The 5938-nt window shown below is 44.3% G+C and overlaps 1 long non-coding RNA gene across 1 annotated transcript in view; it reads left to right on the plus strand.

The window, feature by feature from the left end:
• The window catches only part of LOC108446155, a 6605-nt gene extending 5066 nt beyond the window's left edge, over nucleotides 1-1539 (plus strand). Inside the window, exon 2 of the long non-coding RNA XR_001861278.1 lies at nucleotides 1259-1539. This is a non-coding gene — a long non-coding RNA (uncharacterized LOC108446155). The remainder of the gene's footprint in view (nucleotides 1-1258) is intronic.
• The last annotated feature ends 4399 nt before the right edge of the window (nucleotides 1540-5938 follow it).

Consider the following 5938-nt stretch of genomic DNA (forward strand, 5'->3'; position numbering starts at 1 on the left):
GGAAGAACTGGCTTTGAGAAATGGAAAGTGGTAAAAAAAATATGAAGTTTTACTATCAGACTAGATCAAAAGTTAGAAATCTGAGGTTTACTGTGGAAAAATGTTTCCCCCTTCTGAGCAAAGGGGAGAAAAATCAGATCAGAAATACAGGCAAAGCACAATTTATTGCTGTTCATCAACACGCATAGTTTTAAACCTACATTTTAAAGGGTCTCCCACTCTCTCAAAAATCACTAATATTTTGGAAAACAGTCAATTTCTATCAATTTTTTTCCCTCTAGCCATTTCTATAGAAATAATTAAAGTATGACTGAATACTATAATGTAGCTAGTGTTCCTACTCTTTCAGACACCTGTCTCACTTGTCAGCCGTGTTCCTTTTTAGCTCTACACAGGAGATCATGTCATAGTCTGGGGGTAACGCTGCTCTGAAGGAAAAAGAATTATGAACCCTTGCAAATAAAAAGCTACTAATACACACTGCATCTATGTTTCTAGAAATCACAAACTTAAAGCGTGGCCTTGCACTACGTGGCTGCTGTTCCAGCTCAAAGGTCACAACATCAGCCTAAATTCTTCTGATATCCAGAGTAATTTGTTTGTACTCTGGAGTGCAATTTACCTACAGCTTTCCTGCATGAGATAACTATGTGGTTATAGTTTATAGCTTATCTAGCTATAAACCAGATAACTATCTGGTTTATAGCCGGGCCATTTACACACTGCAGATACAAACTTTAATCCCCAAATGGCAGTGGATACTGAGTAGCAGTGGTCATTCTGATGTGGCCTGTGCCCTTTTGAACACTCTTAAACTATCTATTAAATAACAAACAATTTCTACTGGTAACACCACCAGTACTCCTGCCCCACTACCATGTCCCTGAAGCAGCCTGAACTAGCACAGCAGCTTCTGGAGTTATGGTTGCCTTCTGGCAAGCTTGATGTCCCCTTTGGATATGCCAGCAGCAGGACGCTGCGCTGCTTTGCTTCTGCCATTCAGAGCAACAGGACAAGAGTCCCTGCTGCCAAGAGGCTCTGCCCAGCAGCTCCCACTCTGCCAAACTCCCCTTTCACAGCTCCCTGAGCAGAGTGGACCAAGGTGGGAAGCGGCTGTAATACTCCTGGAGAAAACAGCAGGGAACCTCTGATCCAAAGTCATTCTTCCCTACGCACCACGGAGCTGAGAAACAGTCTGCACACACAGTTGGGTTTTGCCTCTTGGCAACTGAGAATAATTTTTTTTTTTAATTCACAGGAACAAGAGGATGATCTCTGGTTAAGGAAAAGCTCAGCTTGGTGGCCACAGCCATTTGGGAGAGTAATGGGCCACTGCACAAAGCCCAGGTTGTCCACAGATACAACAATCTAATTGAGCAAAAGAAGTTAAATCATCAAGAAGGTGGATTAGGCTGGAGAAAAGTTCTACTAATCCCAAGCAAAAACAGTGCTGTCAAGTTTGCCATCTTCTGGACTGGGTGATTAAGATGCTTCTCTTTTTCCAGAGATAAAGCTGCAAATAAGAATTCCAGAAACATTCTTTTCATCTCTGCTCCCTTTATTTCCCCTTTTATATGCGTTAGCTCTGTTTCATCTTCAAGCCAGTACCTCTATCTTTCCTCTTCTCCCTTTTGCTGAACAGTTAACTCCTCCTTTGTTAACATCCAGCAGGGCAATTGTCTCCATTTTTTTATAAGAATGCTAAAACTAAAAGGAAGGGGACAACAGGAAAAAAAAAAGTGTTAAAATATCAGCCTGACCTAATATTTTGACTTCAAAGTTATTCCTTTATGTTTCTAACACCGCAAAAGTGCCACACCTTGTTTAACACCGGGTGCATAAACATGAATATTTTAATTCAGCTCAGGAGTTTACTTTGAAAGTCCACTTATGGCGCTTTAGTTTGCATGACAGAACTGTCTCAAAGCATGTGAACAGGGCTCTCTTCACACGAAACTGAACTGAAAACACACCCCAGACAATGGGTGCTCAGTGTGTATGACCTGGCTGAGGCAAATCCAGAGTAAATGCTCAAAACCCACAGGCAAGTCTGCTCTATAGGTCTGCTCCTACGGCACCATTTTTCTTGCTAATGTAGACACAGGCAGTGTGCAGCATTACACAACTCCCTCTATTTTTTTATTATTTAAGGAGTAAGATGTACTTGAAGTTAGGAGCTTAAACAAGGCAGCACAAGAGTGTTCTGTGACAGGGCTGGTTTATGACAGGACAGTGCTGCCTCTTAAAACTTTTCCCATCTCTTACCCACCAGAATCAGTTGTTCACGGGCCCTGCTATAAGTTTCTTGCTTGGCTGACCAGCTGGCAACTTGATTTGGGATAAGCCAGCAGCTTTAGGTGACCACAGGAAGAATTTCACTGAGCCCAAAAAATCTTCAGGATGCAGGGAGCATGAAGCAGAGCATGTAAAAAAAATTGATGAGAGGTAGAAGAGAAGCAGAATAGACAACTTGTGAGTGAAGGCATAGGCTTCTGGCACCTATTGAGTAAGAATGTGTTACTTTCTGCAGGTCCCTGCTATGTCTGTGGATGAGGGAACACTTTCCCAATGCTTTTCCTGGCAGGTCTGGGCAAACCAGCAGGGTCATTTCTGGCTCAGGGCTGTAAACAGCATGTTGGCCCCCCTCCGTATTATGCAGGTAGCTCACAAGGCACTGTGTAATATTACGGTCAGATAAATAGCTTTAATTCTTCGGGATCGTACAGCCATGCAAGGAACATGAGCAACATAAAGCGTTAAACACACAGTGCCATAAGGCCTCCTGTATCTTGGCTTATGCCTTGAGCAGTGACAGCAGGGAAGAAATCTGTCCCCTCTCATGTGAGGACAGGAGCAGCAGCACAGAAACCCTGCTATCTCCTTCACACCACCGGAGCAGCTCCAGTGGGAACACTGGGCCCTAGACCTACTGAAGAATGCAAACTAGACTTCATTTCTCAAAGACATTCTCATATGATTGACAGACATTAGTGTACTGACATACCACAATTTCTATAGTGGCAGGGTCCAGAACTGTGCTTCAGGTATTCCTCCTGTTGATACTGCTGCCGAATTGCAGACTAATTTCTTCAAAGGCAGTCTATGCAAATTTTTATGTAGGGGAAGTCTGCAGCAAGTTTTTCATCTTGTACAATCCAGGTAAGGGACTCTGTTGTAGTTATATTCTCTGCTTCAAAACTGCAGCATGTATAAACCTGTCTCTGATTTAAAGACAAAGCTGTGATCCCCATAATTTGCTCAGCAATGTGCCGTTACTTGTTCACTGAAACAACGTGGTGCTCTTTAGGACTACTCCAGTTTTAGTTCTTGGATGTTCTTCCTTCCTCCTTTCTCATTCTCTTGTTCTCTCCTGTATTTAATTTTTTTTCAGTCATGTCAGAATGCCAACAGTTTTAAATGACCTCTTTTGGTTAGTTCAGATCATTACTAAGCGAACACTTATTCTGAATCAAGATAGTAAATTCAGACTATTTTTTCAACAATAATTCAGCTTTCTCCAGAAATTAATGTAAGAAGTCAAAAAGTCCTTTGTGATTCTTCCTGTTTTTCAGAAGACTATTTTTACCGGTTTGTGGTGATCTGAAAGTGACACCCTAGAAACTGTTGTCACAGTAAAACTGCACCGTGTAGATGGCAAACTGCATCACAGAGGAAGAAATAAGCAACAACTTTTTAGTCCATCTTTGGAACCATGCTTCATCCTCATGGCCTTGTTCTGAAATAATTCAGCAGTATTAGCTGCAGCCAACAAAAACAGTTCTCTTCCGGAATCTATGTAAACACCTGAAATGTAGGAAGTGAACAAAAAGCCATACTTTGTCTGTCCTACTGCCACTTCCAGCTTCTAGAAATGCCTTTTATTTATACCCCATGCCATCCTATGAAGTGGTCATTGGCACTAGCTGCATTACCAATGAGCTTAAAAGGACTGTAAACTAAGCTGCAATTAAACGAACATTTCTTTGTGCTGGGCTAAGGAACTCCTCTCACTCTCCTCTCACGTTGCTCTGGAGTAGTGTTTGGCCCTTCCTTTTAAAGTAATGGTATAATGCTTTACCACCACCCATCCATTAAGCAGGAGAGCTGGGGGCAGTCCTCTCTGCCTGAGTGGTTCAACCTGCAGGACCTGCAAGAGTGCCAAACTACAGGCCAGGCTGTTCTGCATGCCCTGAAGCCTTCTGTCTGAAGTTATGCCTTCCCCTGCATGTAATCAGAAGATACTGAGCTAGGGAGGAAGGACAGGGAAATGTGCAGCTCCAGCCTCCTGGTTTGGTACATCCATTTGAGGTATGCAGGGGACAGACGTGAGTGGTTTTCTAGAACCTGATCCCCAGAATTTGAATACAAATTCTAAAGATCCGTTGAGACTTTGCAAAACAGATAGTGGCCTACCTCGGGCAGGGACACTGTGGTACCTCAGTGGCTTATTGTCAACACTGCACATGGAACATTTGTTACAGCACACAGGAGTCTCACGCTTCCTTAATCTACTGGCTGCAGCAGGCAGCTCTTATCATCATTAGGACAATAGTTATCTGCTGTTCATATCAAAGAAGTGGTGGTGTTCACCCATAAGACACTGAGTAGGAAACACCCTTCCAATGTCTTGTCCCAACTTACTGCTAGCAAGAAGCAACTCAGAGAGTATGATCAAGGTGCATTCTGCAGAGCCATCTCTCTGCTGTGTCTGCCTCCACACACGCTTTCTAGGACTTTTTCTGCATCAGCACTTGTTAGACTGGTCCCTTGGCGGATCTGGGTGGCTAACCTTGTAGTGAACAATCTGCTTTTTCTGGTTTAGGTTTCTGCCAAGCAAGTAAATTCAATCAGATCACAATTAAAGGACCAGAGAGAGACGTGGGAGAAAGGAAAGCAGGACTTATCCCGTTCAGCAGTGGGGAGCTGCTAGACTAATTAATGCTGGCATGTGTGCATGTCCTGTATGTTTCCTATTACTTCATTTTTTTCTTTACAGAAGTTCGGTTTAACTAACTTCTACATTGAGTTCAAAATGATAGTTCAGTCTCCTGCATCTACCCTTCACGGGAAGAATGTTTTGCTCAGTTTGATCTCACACATCATAAACTAAATCAGGCAGAAATAAGTCTGGTGCAGACCATGGTTATGAAGTGACACAGTTCTTCTTGCTTGCATTTCCTTTAAAAATATCGTACTTCTACTTAGCCAAAGCAACTTTATTTTGACAGATGACACAGTAGTGGCTGTATCACTTCAAATATACTTTCAGGTTCAGAGGAAAGCTTGTATTTCTTTTCTGCTAGGTGACTACACCACCAAATGCTTTCACAACCCAAAGTTTCCCTGAGCATCCGCAGAGATTTTGGCAGATAGCATGTATACATACACTTGAATTAATGTTTTGGGAGCTAAAACCTCCCCCTCAATCGCCAGCCCACATCACAACTCTAGCCCTGCCTTAAGCATTTCGCATGGGACTTAAGTATTTCATGTTTACATAAGCGCAGGCACCGTGTGTTTTGCAATACGCTTCGCGCTGCAGGTGGAGCACAGGACATCACCCCAGTTCTCCGGGCACTGAGCTGGAAGGTTTAGCTCACCCCACCTGGTAGTGCCCGTGACGACACGCCACTCACTCCCTCACAGTGCCACCACCGCCGCAGACACTGGTGATGTCCCCGGGCAGTGACGTCCCTGCACTCGGACGGGACAACACGTGAGGGGCTGTGGAGATTCCCGGGCGGACATCCCTCCGGACACACGCTTACAGGGCACTGGACGCACACGCATCACCGGGCACTCACGGGACAATCGCAAACAAAGTTCTCGAGCCCAGAACACGGACCCAAACCGGGGTCTTTCGCAGGCACCCCCGGGCTTCTCCTTGCCCCGCTTCCACAGGCGGCCTGCCAGAACCGCACCCCGACCTCCTGCGGGG

Source organism: Corvus brachyrhynchos, unplaced genomic scaffold, assembly GCF_000691975.1.
Source record: "Corvus brachyrhynchos isolate BGI_N302 unplaced genomic scaffold, ASM69197v1 scaffold3, whole genome shotgun sequence".
In the NCBI taxonomy this organism is placed as follows: domain Eukaryota; kingdom Metazoa; phylum Chordata; class Aves; order Passeriformes; family Corvidae; genus Corvus; species Corvus brachyrhynchos.